Genomic DNA, 16,852 nt, shown 5'->3' with positions numbered 1-16,852 from the left:
TCTTTCAGGGGTTCCCCCTCCCATACATGATCATTTTTTTCTGATGTGAAATCTAGCTGTAGCTCCATTGTGGTTTTTAGGATTGCTATATCCTCAGTGTGAGAATTTCACATTAACTGAAAAATAAGTGATCACTGAAGACTTCTCTTCCTTCTTCCTTCATGACACTGAGGGTGTGTTATATAGTCTGAGCACAGGTGAACCAGTGGGCTGGCTCTATGGACAAAGAATTTCTCATAACTTTTCATGAAATCAATTCTCAAGGATAAATTATTTAGAAGTATGCTTGGTGTTGCTCAACATACTTTGGTATTTCTCAAATGTGCTTATTTTCACTGAGTTGCTTGTGCACATCAAGCCTGGGGCTCACCTGAATATATGTTAAGAGTGATTACAGTCCCAGTGATTCTCCACATTGACTGTGTGTGTGTATTAGTTGCTCAGTCATGTCCAACTCTTTGTGACCGCATGGACTGTAGCCCACCAGGCTCCTCTGTCCATGGAATTCTCCAAGCAAGAATCCTAGAATGGATTGCTGTTTCTTTCTCCAGGCCACATGGAGCAGCCTCATACTGAACAATTAATCGTGAAAGAACTAGGGGTTGCTTATCCTCTCCTCACATACTCTAGGGTCTATAAAGTTGGAAGGTGCTGCTGAAAACACTCATATTGTGTTTACAGAGTGAGTTCTGCTAAGTTACCTGAGGTCAGGCAATTGACTAAAGGCATAGACAGTGCACATATAGGTCCACTTCCATAGGTGATACCTGTCTGGACTGTGGATGGAGTATGATGCCTGTAGGGGCCTCCATGTTGATTAAGTCACCTCAGGTTAGAACATCTATGGAGGGCCCTTCTGTTTTTCTCTCCTGTGCTGGGTTGCCTCGTGTTGTCTAAAGGAAAAAGCAGGAGCAAAGTGTTCTCCACTGAGCTGACACTCATAGGGCTGCTCTCTGCTCTGGGTTCTCTCATGTTCTCTCAGTTTATTAGGTTTACTGAAGGCCTTCTTACACACATGGCAAGCGTGCTTTCACTCCTGTGTGGGTTTTCTTGTGCATACAAAGCCCAGAACTATAATGGAAGAACCTCCCACACTCAAGACATAGATATGGTTTCTCTCCAGGGTGAATTTTATTGTGTGAATTAAGGTCCCTTCTTTGAGGAAAGGCTTTTCCACACTGATGACACTCATAGGGCTTCTCTCCTGTGTGAGTTCTCTCATGTCCTTTCAAGGAGGAATTTCGATTGAAGACTTTCCCACACAGTTGACATTTGAATGGTTTCTCTCCAGTGTGAATCATGCTGTGTCTCTTGAGGCTAGCACATCTACTAAAGACTTTCCAACACTGATGACATTTACAAGTCTTCTCTTCTGTGTGTCTTTTCTCATGTTGTTTCAAGGAGAAATTTTGATTGAAAGCCTTCCCACACAGTTGACATTTGAATGGTTTCTCTCCAGTGTGACTCTCCTTGTGTCGTATGAGCTTAGAGCAATGACTAAAGACTTTTTCACATTGATGATATTCATAGCCATTCTCTCCTCTGTGAGCTTTCTCGTGTTCTTTCAAGGAGAATCTTCCATTGACGATTTTTCCACACAATCGACATTCAAATGGTTTCTTTCCAGTGTGAATCCTCTTGTGTTTGCTGAGGCTAGTACATCTACTAAAGGCTTTTCCACATAGAGGACATTTATAGGGCTTCTCTCCTGTATGAGTTCTCTTATGGTCTTTCAAGGAGCAACTTTGACTGAAGACTTTCCCACAGAGTTGACATTTGAATGGTTTCTCTCCAGTGTGAATCTTCTTGTGGCTGCTGAGGTTAGAGTAATTTCTAAAGGCTTTTCCACATAGAGGACATTCACAGGGCTTCTCTCCTGTATGAATTCTCTCATGCTCTTTCAATAAGAATCTTTGATTGAAGACTTTGCCACAGTGTTGACGTTTGAATTGTTTCTCTCCAGTGTGAATCATCTTGTGTTGTCTGAATCTAAAGCAATTACTAAAGACTTTTCCACACAGAGCACATTGACATGATTTACCTCTATTGTGAATGTGACCCTGTCTATTAAGGAATGACCCTTGACTAAGTGATTTTTCACACTGTTTGCTGACATTACATTTCCTTCTTAAGGGAATTGTTGAATATTGAGGTGAAGATTGAGGAGTAATTCATCACTCAGATCAGTACATCCAGCAGAATTCCCTTGCGAGTGAGAAACCTGCTTTGGAGAAGGAGATATGAGACTGTTACTGGTTTGCCCAAGACCAGGCAGACATTCATTTGTCTGCATGTTCACCATAGAGCATCAGCTTGTAAGTTTCCTGTTAAAATGTCTCCAGTGTTAGATGTAAACATGTGTTGTGTTACTCCCCTGCAGGCACAAACTTTTGCTTTTATAGTTTCCTACCTCAGATATCAGATTAATTTTGAAGATGAGCAATGTTTGTATAACTGACTTTTTCCCCTTAATTCACTGGTTGTGGTTTTGAGCTCATATTGATTCTTAACTGATTTCAGACTACCCCAAATTTTTTTCAAAAAGAGCTCAATCTCAAATTACACAAAGGCAATGGTTCTCAATTGCCAACTTATCTCACTGCCAGGTCTTTAATTTGGATGACTGGGGTTCCCACCCATGAAACTTACCATTGCCATGGCAGGGGATATGTGTTTCCTGTAGACACTTGGCATGAGTATCATTTCTTGTTGTCTAAGGGGTCTTTCACTGCCTAAATAAATGGACAAAATATAGATTTTAGAATGGCATTCAGTCAGTCAGTCAGTTCAGTCGCTCAGTCATGTCCAACTATTTGCAACCCCATGAATTGCAGCACGCCAGGCCTCCCTGTCCATCACCAACTCCCGGAGTTCACTCAGACTCATGTCCATCGAGTCAGTGACGCCATCCTGCCATCTCATCCTCTGTCGTCCCCTTCTCCTTCTGCCCCCAATCCCTCCCAGCATCAGAGTCTTTTGCAATGAGTCAACTCTTCACATGAGGTGACCAAAGTACTGGAGTTTCTGCTTTAGCATCATTAGGAAAATAGAAATATAGATAAATACCAAGTCCTCCATGTGAGTATGTTTCAAAAATTGGCACTCACATGGAGAAACTGTGTATATAACAAAGAAATACTCAGGGTAGTAGAATACTTTAAAAGTCATTGTCTATTAGACAAAATCAGGATTAAAATATAAAAATGTAGTGTGGGGAAGAGACAGTGTGTCAGAAAATGATGGAAAAAACATTAAATGAGAGGATCAGGACAGGAATCACTATGTGTAAGTTTAAGTGCAGCAAGTCCACAAGTATTTAAAGAAAAGAAAGTGGCAGGAAGACACATAATTTGGGATAATAGGTGCACAAAATGGTAAAAATGTGAAGAATATGCCCCAATGTCCTCACTTTCATTTAGGATAGATCACTCATGTCTCACGGAGAAGGCAATGGCACCCCATTCCAGTACTCTTGCTTGGAAAATCCCATGGATGGAGGAGCCTGGTAGGCTGCAGTCCATGGGGTCGTGAAGAGTCGGACACGACTGAGCGACTTCACTTTCACTTTTCATTTTCGTGCACTGGAGAAGGAAATGGCAACCCACTCCAGTGTTCTTGCCTGGAGAATCCCAGGGATGGGGGAGCCTGGTGGCTGCCGTCTATGGGGTCACACAGAGTCGGACACGACTGAAGTGACTTAGCAGTAGCAGCACTCATGTCTCAAAACCTTCAGTTCTGCTTCCAAGGACTTAGTCACTCAATGACCAGAACCTTTTTGCAGTGAAGTCCAGGCCCCTGATGTTCACCTGGTCTTTGACCTTGGAAGCCTCCTGCTGCTTTACTCCACAACTCTTTTCCCTGTTCTAGCAGGGAAATCACATCTGATTTGCTGATCTGATAGCCTGTTTGATTTAAAAAAAAAAAAAAAAAGTGTGGATTTCGAGTCTGGCCTAATTATCTTTTGGTATGCTGAAGTCCAAGGTAAGGGTACTGAGGAAAATAAAGAGATAATTGAAGGTCAGTGCAGGCAACAACATCTTTACCAGACAGAACAGTGAAGGTCCTTCAGTAGACCAGGACGAAACCCAGAGCAGCAGCAAGAACAGTGAGGTTGTCTAAGGGATGATGCCCATGTACCAGTTCAGAGAGAGGACACAGAATCCTCAGTCTTTTGCAAATGGGAAAGAGCAAAAGCCTCTACAGTGGGCTGAATATTTATGTCAAACAGGATCCAGTAATGATCCACCTTACAGGAAGAATCAAAATTATGTCATATACAGGACTCTGCTCTTAAGCCTTCAAGAAGTGATTCAGTTCAGTTCAGTTCAGTCGATCAGTTGTGTCCGACTCTTTGCAACCCCATGAATCACAGCACACCAGGCCTCCCTGTCCATCACCAACTCCCAGAGTTCACCCAGACTCACGTCCATCGAGTCAGTGATGCCATCCAGTCATCTCATCCTCTGTTGTCCCCTTCTCCTCCTGCCCCCAATCCCTCCCAGCATCAGAGTCTTTCCCAATGAGTCAACTCTTCGCATGAGGTGGCCAAAGTACTGGAGTTTCAGCTTTAGCATCATTCCTTCCAAAGAAATCCCAGGGCTGATCTCCTTCAGAATGGACTGGTTGGATATCTTTGCAGTCCAAGGGACTCTCAAGAGTCTTCTCCAACACCACAGTTCAAAAGCATCAATTCTTCAGCGCTCAGCCTTCTTCACAGTCCAACTTTCACATCCATACATGACCACAGGAAAAACCATAGCCTTGACTAGACAGACCTTTGTTGGCAAAGTAGTATCTCTGCTTTTGAATATGCTATCTAGGTTGGTCATAACTTTCCTTCCAAGGAGTAAGCGTCTTTTAATTTCATGGCTGCAGCCACCATCTGCAGTGATTTTGGAGCCCAGAAAAATAAAGTATGCCACTGTTTCCACTGTTTCCCCATCTATTTCCCATGAAGTGGTGGGACCGGATGCCATGATCTTTGTTTTCTGAATGTTGAGCTTTAAGCCAACTTTTTCACTCTCCTCTTTCACTTTCATCAAGAGGCTTTTAGTTCCTCTTCACTTTCTGCCATAAAGGTGGTGTCATCTGCATATCTGAGGTTATTGATATTTCTCCCGGCAATCTTGATTCCAGCTTGTGTTTCTTCCAGCCCAGCGTTTCTCATGATGTACTCTGCATATAAGTTAAATAAGCAGGGTTACAATATACATACAGCGTTGACGTACTCCTTTTCCTATTTGGAACCGGGCTGTTGTTCCATGTCCAGTTCTAACTGTTGCTTCCTGACCTGCATATAGATTTCTCAAAAGGCAGATCAGGTGGTCTGGTATTCCCATCTCTTTCAGAATTTTCCACAGTTTATTGTGATCCACACAGTCAAAGGCTTTGGCATAGTCAATAAAGCAGAAATAGATGTTTTTCTGGAACTCTCTTGCTTTTTCCATGATCCAGCAGATGTTGGCAATTGGATCTCTGGTTCCTCTGCCTTTTCTAAAACCAGCTTGAACATCAGGAAGTTCACGGTTCACATACTGCTGAAGCCTGGCTTGGAGAATTTTGAGCATTACTTTACTCGCATGTGAGATGAGTGCAAGATGGCAAGAATACACAGAAGAACTGTACAAAAAGATCTTCACGACCCAGATAATCACGATGGTGTCATCACTCACCTAGAGCCAGACATCCTGGAATGTGAAGTCAAGTGGGCCTTAGAAAGCATCACTATGAACAATGCTAGTGGAAGTGATGGAATTCCAGTTGAGCTCTTTCAAATTCTGAAAGATGATGCTGTGAAAGTGCTGCACTCAATATGCTAGCAAATTTGGAAAACTCAGCAGTGGCCACAGGACTGGAAAAGGTCAGTTTTCATTCCAATCCCAAAGAAAGGCAATGCCAAAAAATGCTCAAACTACCGCACAAGAAGTGATTGGAACAGAATAATTATTTGTAAAATATCGAATCCTTTTACTTATGCATTAAAATATCCACTGAATCCCCACTTCTGTTCTGACTCTAGAGACTGAGTAGCAACAAAGATGAAACCTTGCCAATAAAACCTTTCAGTGTGGTGGTGAAAAGTGTCACATAAAGAAATATCTTCCTTTTAAGTGGTCATGAAGAATATCAGAGAATCAGGAAGCAGTTGCAGTGGGATACAAGGAAGCTGTTTTAAATGCTTGTTCAGTGAATGAATGAATGCAATGGACACAGATGCATGTACATCTGTGTTGACAGACTCACCTACAGAGACCAGATGATGGATAGTTTCCATCATCACATTTCTGAACAGGTTTTTCTGGGACTTGTCTAGCAGGCTCCACTCTTCCTGGGTGAAGTCAACAGCTACATCTTCAAATGTCACCAATTCCTAAAACATCAGGGATATTCTGATTTGGACAGAGCAGCCTCTACTGCTGTGAAGGTTCAGCTGAGGAAGGATGGGGACTGGGTGGATGATGATCATGTTCCATGTGGGGTTCCCCTGGTTCCCTGCAGCACTGAGCTGGTGTCTGCCTTTCAGGTACATTCATGGACACCTATACACTCAAGAATCCTTATTTTACAGAAATATCACATGAAGTGTGTTTTAGTGTAATTTGGAAGTTTTTCAATAACCTTGTAATTAGGACTTCTAGACAGGTGATTATGAAATATTCACTTGAAAATGTATAATTAAATTTCTCTTTTTTATTAATTGGACACATTTCCAACAAGACAAACAATAACCATGATGAACTACTTTTAAAACATGGCTATTGGTTTAAATTATGTCCCTAGGTGCTTCCCTCGTGGCTCAGAAGGTAAATTATGTCCGTAGGGGAACTTTTGATTCTCCAAATAGAAACTGTTTTCATAACTTGTTATGACTGTTGAATTGCCCAATATATTGTGGTATGAACTGTTTCTGGCCTAGCAAACCTATGTTAAATACAAAACATTATTCTACTAATCATGCAAATGTCAGAGAATCATGAAGAGCTGTCTATAGTGTTCTCGGAACCGAACAGGGTTCATACACAATTCATACAGAATACCAGGAGATGTCTCTCTCAGCACTGTGGGACTCAGGTGTTCAGAACACACTCTGAGGTCAGACAGTTCAGCGGCATGAGTCATGGACTCTTGGGCTGGAGTGAAGGACAGACTGAGACTGGCTATTCCTGTGGTGGGAGGACTCCCACTCTCAGCATTCTCAGGGACCTTGACCTTAGTTATCCCTACTTCTCTTGTAATCTAACATTGTCTGTATGGTGAAGGATGAAAGGAGCCTAGTTATTGGCTTGTTTTCTCCAGTTTTTAAAAAATCTATACAAGAACCTAGTTTAACTCTATCTACTCTAGTCTTTCTCTTTTCTTTGCAGATAATACTCTTCCCTACACATTCCTTCCAGACTTCCCTGGTGGCTCAGTGGTAAACAACCTGTCTAACAGTGCAGAAGACTCAGGTATGACCACTGTGTCAGGAAGATCCCTGGAGAAGGAAATAGCAGTCCATTTCAGTATCCTTGCCTGGGAAATCCCATGGACAAAGGAGTCTGGTGGGCTACAATCCATGGGGTTGCAAAGAGTTGGATAAAACTGAGCAATTAAACAGTAACAATAGCACATTTGTTTCAGTTCTCAAATATGAGTACAAGTCAGACATCTTGGAATGTGAAGTCAAGTGGGCCTTAGAAAGCATCACTACGAACAAAGCTAGTGGAGGTGATGAAATTCCAGTTGAGCTATTTCAAATTCTAAAAGATGAGGCTGTGAAAGTGCTACACTCAATATGTCAGCAAATTTGGAAAACTCAGCAGTGGTCACAGGACTGGAAAAGGTCAGTTTTCATTCCAATCCCAAAAAAAAGCAATGCCAAAAAATGCTCAAACTACTACTGCACAATTGCACTCATCTCACATGCTAGCAAAGTAATGCTTAAAATTCTCCAAGCCAGGCTTCAACAGTATGTGAACCATGAACTTCCAGATGTTCAAGCTGGATTTAGAAAAGGCAGAGGAACCAAATATCAAATTGCCAACATCTGCTGGATCATTGAAAAGGCAAAAGAGTTCGAAAAACATCTACTTCTGCTTTATTGACTATGCCAAAGTCCTTGACTATGTGGATCACAATAAACTGTGGAAAATTCTGAAAGAGATGGGAATACCAGACCACCTGATCTGCCTCTTGAGAAACCTGTATGCAGGTCAGGAAGCAACAGTTAGAACTGGACATGGAACAACAGCCCGGTTCCAAATAGGAAAAGGAGTACATCAAAGCTGTATATTGTCACCCTACTTATTTAACTTATATGCAGAGTACATCATGAGAAACGCTGGGCTGGAGGAAGCACAGCTGGAATCAAGATTGCCGGGAGAAGTATCGATAACCTCAAATATGCAGATGACACCACCCTTATGGCAGAAAGTGAAGAACTAAAGAGCCTCTTGATGAAAGTGGAGAGTGAAAAAGTTGGCTTAAAGCTCAACATTCAGAAAACGAAGATCATGGCATCTGGTCCTATCACTTCATGGCAAATATATGGGGAAACAGTGTCAGACTTTATTTTTGGGGGCTCCAAATTCACTGCAGATGGTGATTGCAGCCATGAAATTAAAAGACACTTGCTCCTTGGAAAAAAAGTTATGACCAAACTAGACAGCATATTAAAAAGCAGAGACATTACTTTGCCAACAAAGGTCCATCTGGTCAAGGCTATGGTTTTTCCAGTGGTCATCTATGGATGTGAGAGTTGGACTATAAAGGAAGCTGAGCACCAAAGAATTGATGCTTTTGAAGTATGATGTTGGGTAAGACTCTTGAGAGTCCCATGGACTGCAAGGAGATCCAACCAATCCATCCTAAAGGAAATCAGTCCTGAATATTCATTAGAAGGACTGATGCTGAAGCTGAAACTCCAATACTTTGGCCACCTGATGCAAAGAACTGACTCATTTGAAAAGACCCTGATGCTTGGCAAGATTGAAGTCAGGAGGAGAAGGGGATGACAGAGGATGAGATGGTTGGATGGCATCACCGACTCAATGGACATGTTTGAGTAAACTCCGGTAGTTGGTGATAGACAGGGCGGCCTGGTGTGCTGCAGTCCATGGGCTCCCAGAGTCAGACATGACTGAACAGAACTGAAAACGTGTGATTTGGGGAAAGAATGCTAATGATAGTTTGTTGACTTTTTCAGTAATTTTCAATAGTGCATATGTACTGAGTAGAGGTTAAAAACTGAAAAAAAGTAGAATGATTCTCTTTTAGTCCCAAACCTGAAAGACAGGAACCTTCTGTTCCTGTCAACACTGAACAGCTTCACATCAGGTGGTATAACACTAGATTAGCTACACTCAGGGCTGTAACCTCTGACTCTCCAGGGCTTGTGATGTCTTCTCCTCACTGACCTCTACTACTTGCCATTACTGCTCCTAAACCCCTCATGTCCAAAAATAACCAACAAATTAATCTTTCGCCAATCAGGACAAGGGTTTAATAAGTAAAAAGAAATTTTATTATCTCTTCTGTAAATACACAAGATTAGTGCAAGCTCTCATAAATTTGTTTACTGTAAAGAATGAGATTAGTTTATTATTATTGATAGACCTGACCCATGATAACTATCCCAGAGTCCTGGACAAAGGTAATTTGAGCTCAGTTATCTGAACCCTGCCTGCTTGTGCTTGGAACATAGAAGCCAGTTTGGAAACCTTGTCCATCTAATGGCACTTGGGGTGTAATTTCAGGAGGAGGCATCACTACTTACCAGGGGCTCCATCTTCAACAGCTCAGTCACCAGGAGCCTTTCTCACGATTTCACTCACAGCCAATCCAAGCACAAGGCAGGTCAATCTGAGGATGAAGAAGAAGCCTTGAGACTCCAGACTTCCAGACCCATCAGAATTCAAGCCCCAACCTTCACCTGGACATGACCCCCAGCCCCTCAAACCGAAATAAGTGATGCACCCTAAGAATCTTCTCTGCAGGATCACAGGTAAGATGGCAATAGCCGTTGTGAAATGAAAATATCTCCTGCCATATTAATAAACAAGAAATGTCACAGTCATCAGTAATTTCTGGCCTCCATATGTGAATAGTTCAGTTCAGTTCAGTCGCTCAGTCGTGTCCGACTCTGCGACCCCATGATCACAGCACGCCAGGCCTCCCTGTCCATCACCAACTCCCAGAGTCCACTCAGACCCACGTCCATTGAGTCAGTGATGCCATCCAGCCATCTCATCCTCTGTCGTCCCCTACTACTCCTGCCCCCAATCCCTCCCAGCATCAGAGTCTTTTCCAATGAGTCAACTCTTCGCATGAGGTGGCCAAAGTACTGGAGTTTCAGCTTTAGCATCATTCCTTCCAAAGAAATCCCAGGGCTGATCTCCTTCAGAATGGACTGGTTGGATCTCCTTGCAGTCCAAGGGACTCTCAAGAGTCTTCTCCAACACCACAGTTCAAAAGCATCAATTCTTCAGCGCTCAGCCTTCTTCACAGTCCAACTTTCACATCCATACATGACCACAGGAAAAACCATAGCCTTGACTAGACAGACCTTTGTTGGCAAAGTAGTATCTCTGCTTTTGAATATGCTATCTAGGTTGATCATAACTTTCCTTCCAAGGAGTAAGTGTCTTTTAATTTCATGGCTGCAGCCACCATCTGCAGTGATTTTGGAGCCCCGAAAAATAAAGTCTGCCACTGTTTCCACTGTTTCCCCATCTATTTCCCATGAAGTGGTGGGACCGGATGCCATGATCTTCATTTTCTGAATGTTGAGCTTTAAGCCAACTTTTTCACTCTCCTCTTTCACTTTCATCAAGAGGCTTTCGAGTTCCTCTTCACTTTCTGCCATAAGGGTGGTGTCATCTGCATATCTGAGGTTATTAATATTTCTCCCAGCAATCTTGATTCCAGCTTGTGTTTCTTCCAGCCCAGCGTTTCTCATGATGTACTCTGCATATAAGTTAAATAAGCAGGGTGACAATATACAGCCTTTATGTACTCCTTTTCCTATTTGGAACCGGGCTGTTGTTCCACGTCCAGTTCTAACTGTTGCTTCCTGACCTGCATACAGGTTTCTCGAGAGGCAGATCAGGTGGTCTGGTATTCCCATCTCTTTCAGAATTTTCCACAGTTTATTGTGATCCACACAGTCAAAGGCTTTGGCATAGTCAATAAAGCAGAAATAGATGCTTTTCTGGAACTCTCTTGCTTTTTCCATGATCCAGCAGATGTTGGCAATTGGATCTCTGGTTCCTCTGCCTTTTCTAAAACCAGCTTGAATATCAGGAAATTCACAGTTCACATATTGCTGAAGCCTGGCTTGGAGAATTTTGAGCATTAGTTTACTAGCATGTGAGATGAGTGCAATTGTGTGGTAGTTTGAGCATTTTTTTGGCATTGCCTTTCTACAATATACAATTGCAATATACATTGCTGCTTTTGAACGGCTTAATAACCTAAAGATTTTGAACCAGAGTTTACATAAGAATCCCTGTGATTACCAAAGCCAGACAAAGATGCTACAAAAAAAGAAAACTACAGACCAAAATCACTGATGAACATAGATGCAAAAATCCTTAACAAAATTCTAGCAAATGGAATCCAACAACATATTAAAACGATCATACATCATGACCAAGTGGGCTTTATCCCAGGGATTCAAGGATTCTTTAATACCCACAAATCAATCAATGTGATACACCACATTAACAAGTTGAAAGATAAAAACTATATGATTATCTCAATAAATGCAGAGAAAGCCTTTGACAAAATTCAACATCCATTTATCATAAAAACCCTACAGAAAGCAGGAATAGAAGGAACATTCCTCAACATAATAAAAGCCATATATGATAAACCCACAGCAAACATTATCTTCACTGGTGAAAAATTGAAAGCATTTCCCCTATAGTCAGGAACAAGACAAGGGTGCCCACTCTCACCACTACTATTCAACATAGTTTTGGAAGTTTTAGCCACAGCAATCAGAGAAGAAGAAAAAATAAAATGAATACAGATTGGAAAAGAAGAAAGTAAAACTCTCACTGTTTGCAGATGACATCATCCTCTATATAGAAAACCCTAAAGACTCCACCAGAAAATAACTAGAGCTAATCAGTGAATATAGTAAAGTTGCAGGATATAAAATTAACACATAGAAATCCCTTGCATTCCCATACACTAACAATGAGAAAACAGAAAGTGAAATTAAGGAAACAATTCTATTCACCATTGCAACGAAAAGAATAGAATACTTAGGAATAAATCTACCTAAAGAAACAAAAGACCTATATATAGAAAACTGTAAAACACTAATGAAAGAAATCAAAGATGACACAAATAGATGGAGAAATATACCGTGGATATATTTGGATTGGAAGACTCAATATAGTGAAAATAAGTATACTACCAAAGCAATCTATAGATTCAATGCAATCCCTATCAAGCTATCAATGGTATTTTTCAGAGAACTAGAACAAATAATTTCATAATCTGTATGGAAATACAAAAAACCTCGAATAGCCAAAGCAATCTTGAGAAAGAAGAATGGAACTGGAGGAATCAACCTGCTTGACTTCAGACTATACTACAAAGTTACAGTCATCAAGACAGTATGGTACTGGCACAAAGACAGAAATATAGATCAATGGAGCAAAATAGAAAGCCCAGAGATAAATTCATGCACATATGGACACCTTATTTTTGACAAAGGAGGCAAGAATATACAATGGAGAAAAGACAATCTCTTTAACAAGTGGTGCTGGGAAAACTGGTCAACCACTTGTAAAAGAATGAAACTAGAACACTTTCTAACACCATACACAAAAATAAACTCAAAATGGATTAAAGATCTAAATGTAAGACCAGAAACTTAAAACTCTTAGAGGAAGACATAGGCAAAACACTCTCTGACATAAATCACAGTAGGATCCTCTATGACCCATCTCCCAGAGTAATGGAAATGAAAGCAAAAATAAACAAACATGATCTAATTAAACTTAAAAGCTTTTGCACAACGAAGGAAACTATAAGCAAGGTGAAAAGACAGCCTTCAGAATGGGAGAAAATAATAACAAATGAAGCAACTGACAAAAAATTAATATACAAGCAACTCCTGCAGCTCAATTCCAGAAAAATAAACGACCCAATCAAAAAATGGGCCAAAGAACTAAACAGACATTTCTCCAAAGAAGACCTACAGATGGCTAACAAACACATGAAAAGATGCTCAACATTACTCATTATCAGAGAAATTCAAATCAAAACCACAATGAGGTACCATCTCATGCTGGTCAGAATGGATGCTATCAAAAAGTCTACAAACAATAAATGTTGGAGAGGGTGTAGAGAAACGAGATACCTCTTATACTGTTGGTGGGAATGCAAACTAGTACAGTCACTATGGAGAACAGTGTGGAGATTCCTTAAAAAACTCAAAATAGAACTGCCATATGACCCATCAATCCCACTGCTGGGCATACAGACTGAGGAAACCAGAATTGAAAGAGACACATGTACCCCAATGTTCATCATAGCACTGTTTACAATAGCCAGGACATGGAAGCAACCTAGATGTCCATTGGCAGATGAATGGATAAGAAAGCTATGGTACATATACACAATGGAATATTACTCAGCCATTAAAAAGAATGCATTTGAATCAGTTCTAATGAGGTGGATGAAACTGGAGCCTATTATACAGAGTGGAGTAAGGCAGAAAGAAAAACACCAATACAGTATACTAATATGCATTAGAAAGATTTAGAAAGATGGCAATGGTGACCCTATATGAGAGACAGCAAAAGAGACACAGATATAAAGAACAGTCTTTTGGACTCTGTGGGAGAGGGTGAGGGTGGGATGATTTGAGAGAATAGCACTGAAACATGTATATTATCATATATGAAACAGATCGCTAGTCCAGGTTAGATGCATGAGGCAGGGTGCTCAGGGCTGGTGCACTGGGATGATCCTGAGGGATGAGATGGGGCAGGAGGTGGGAGGGGAGTTCAGGATAGGGAACACATGTACATCCATGGCTGATTCATGTCAATGTATGGCAAAAACCACTACAATATTGTATAGTAATTAGCCTCCAATTAGAATAAAAAAAAAAAAAAGGATCCCTATGATTGCACATGTGGAAATTGGCCTTGCATTTCTGTTGCCTCCTGGGGTTAGTAGTCCTTGCCTTCAGGGGACACTTTTCATTGTGTAACCGACACTGTGATTCCAACCATCTCCAAGAAGTCCAGGATCTGTACTTGTCATTCCCTTAAGGGAACCTGTACTCTTGTCTACCCTCTTTGTAGTTTGAGTGCTATTGTCAGAATTATATTGTTAGTATCACTAGGATGATAATGATCACAGTTACTGTTGACATTCATGATGATTTTTATTAATGCATATGTTGCCTTTATGTATTGTGTTTCAGTTATATTCATAAAAAATGAATAGAGTCTCTTTATTCATCAAGGGTGTCTGATTTTCTGAAAATGTCTGTGAGGGGTCGGCAACACAAATACTCATACATTGCAGCTCCAAGCTCCTGATACACCTGACTGAACCCTTCGGTTGGAAGACACTCCTGAAATACACCTTGTTCCCCTTCTGGGGCAGAGGTTCTGCATGTTGGGATCTGAGGACCCAGGATGACGTCATGGGCCCTTTTGAGACTAGAAAGATTCACAAGTCCCTGTGAAACCCAGCAATTGTTTGTAGACATCTGGGATCTCCAGCTGAGGGCATCTTTGTACATCTCGAGAAACCACTACATTTCTTACTTCAACTCAGGGACCCAGAGGCAGCTTTTAATGACACAGAATGTGACGGAGTGAATGGTGGGCATAATACTCCAGAAATCTTTCTCAGATGCCCCTAACGACACAAGAACCATCTTGGAAAGGCTACCGAGAAAACTTTTCTCCCTCTTCAGAAATTTTTACTTCAGCTTAAAAGCCAGGGAACTGCCATTGGTCAAAATGGCTGCTCAGAGACAGCTACCTACCTCCTCTTAAGTTGATGAAAACTTTCTAGGTCACCTCTGGTATCCAGGAAATGTTGATACTGGCCTGGAAGTCCTGAAGAAAGTGACCACCTCTTTCGGGCAACTGCAGAACTTTGTAAGTACTCCAGGGAATCTTGGAATTTTGTGGAATTTAGTTCATTGGGATATAGCCAATGATTTTTCTTATGATCACATTGGCTTTTGTGTTTTATTGTTTGTTGGGTTTTTAAAATAATTTTTAAAATTATTTATTTTTGGCTGTGCTGGGTCTTTGTTACTATATGTACTTTTCTCTAGTTGTTGCGAGATGGAGCTACTCTTTACTTGCGGTGTGAGGGCTTCTCATTGCTGAGGCATCTCTTGTTGCCAAACACAGGCTCTACAGCATTCAGACTTCAGCAGTTGTGGCCTGTGAGCTTGGTTGCTCTGTGGCATGTAGGATCTTCCTGGACTGGGGATAGAACAAATTCTTTACCACTAAGCCACCTGGAAGCCCCTGTTTGTTGGATTTTTATTTAATTTGTTTTTTGAGAAAGATGGCAGAGGTACCATCCACCATTCTCATCATTTCATTTCAAGGCTACAAGTCTGAAACGACTTAATACTAGGATACTAGTGTTGTTAGTCCAGCTACTTAGATTAGATTTCTCCAGTGTAAAGTTATGCTTATATCATGTCCAAAAATGTGTTGTTTTGGAAGGATTTCACTACGTACAGCCTTTGAGGCGTGGAGAGTTATGCTCCACCTCCTTGATTGCTGATATCCACATAAATTATCAGGAATTCCTCTCCACGGGAGATTTGTACTGTCCTCCAATTTGTTTATATAGATAATCCTTTATACATTTATTTATTTATTTTGGCTACACCATGCAGCATGTGGGATCTTAGTTACCTGACTAGGGATCAAACTGTGTCCCCTGCCTTGAGAGAGCAGAAGCTTAACCACTGGACCACCAGGGAAGTCCTATTTTTTATTTAAATCAGTATGAACTCTTGGATATTTACTTTGTATCCTAGGATATAGTGAGTACAACTTTATCCTGTTGCTCAAAATGTTCCAGTTTGGGCCCTTGGGAACTCTTTTAGTTGACTTCTGTTTTCTTTTGACATAATCCCATTTATGCCTCTATGTGTGTGTGTGTTTGTGTGTGTGTGTGTGTGTATGTGTATCTGTGTGTGTGTATGTGTGTGTGTGTGTGTGTGTGTGTGTGTAGCTGTTTTGCTGAATTAACACTTCCTCACTTTCTGGAACTACAAGAATCTACAAATCTGTATATTTCCTGCTCCAACCCTATACTATGCTATGCTATGCTAAGTCACTTCAGTCGTGTCCAACTCTCTGCGACCCCATAGACGGCAGCCCACCAGGCTCCTCCGTCCCTGGGATTCTCCAGGCAAGAACACTGGAGTGGGTTGCCATTTCCTTCTCCAAAGCATGAAAGTGAAAAGTGAAAGTGAAGTCGCTCAGTCCTGTCTGACTCTGAGCGACCCCATGGACTGCAGCCCACCAGGCTCCTCCGTCCATGGGATTTTCCAGGCAAGAGTACTAGAGTGGGGTGCCATTGCCTTCTCCTGCTGCAACCCTAGAATGAACTATTTATCCAAGGAATATGGTTTTGTTTTTATTAGCAAATATGATTTCAAAAACAACAGCATAGGTCTGAATGTGTTCATTGCTAGAGGGGAGTTCTTGTTTCTTGGCTTTTCAGCGGACAGTGTGAGGAAATTTTTGTTTGTCCTGACCTGTGTATTCCCACCTAAGTTGTGTCTATCAATCCACTGATCAATATATACAAATAGACAAAGACATGGCTTCCCTAGTGGCTCAGATAGTAAAGAATCTGCCTG

The 16,852-nt window shown here is 41.3% G+C and overlaps 1 protein-coding gene across 5 annotated transcripts in view; it reads left to right on the top strand.

Moving 5' to 3' along the window:
• The first annotated feature begins 2,048 nt into the window (after positions 1-2,048).
• The window catches only part of LOC133239799 (zinc finger protein 705A-like), a 35,739-nt gene continuing 20,935 nt past the window's right edge, over positions 2,049-16,852 (top strand). The window contains exons 1-4 of one of the 5 annotated variants that reach the window (XR_009733967.1): positions 2,049-2,315; positions 7,365-7,448; positions 9,735-9,982; positions 15,031-15,116. The gene's annotated coding sequence lies outside the window, so the exon portion shown is untranslated. Of the gene's footprint in view, positions 2,316-7,364; positions 7,449-9,734; positions 9,983-14,086; positions 15,117-16,852 lie in introns of those variants that run through there. The other 4 variants (XR_009733968.1, XR_009733970.1, XR_009733969.1 and 1 more) reach the window with 4 other exon arrangements.

This window comes from Bos javanicus, chromosome 27, assembly GCF_032452875.1.
Source record: "Bos javanicus breed banteng chromosome 27, ARS-OSU_banteng_1.0, whole genome shotgun sequence".
Lineage (NCBI taxonomy): Eukaryota > Metazoa > Chordata > Mammalia > Artiodactyla > Bovidae > Bos > Bos javanicus.
This window is presented reverse-complemented; position numbering and strand designations above follow the sequence as displayed.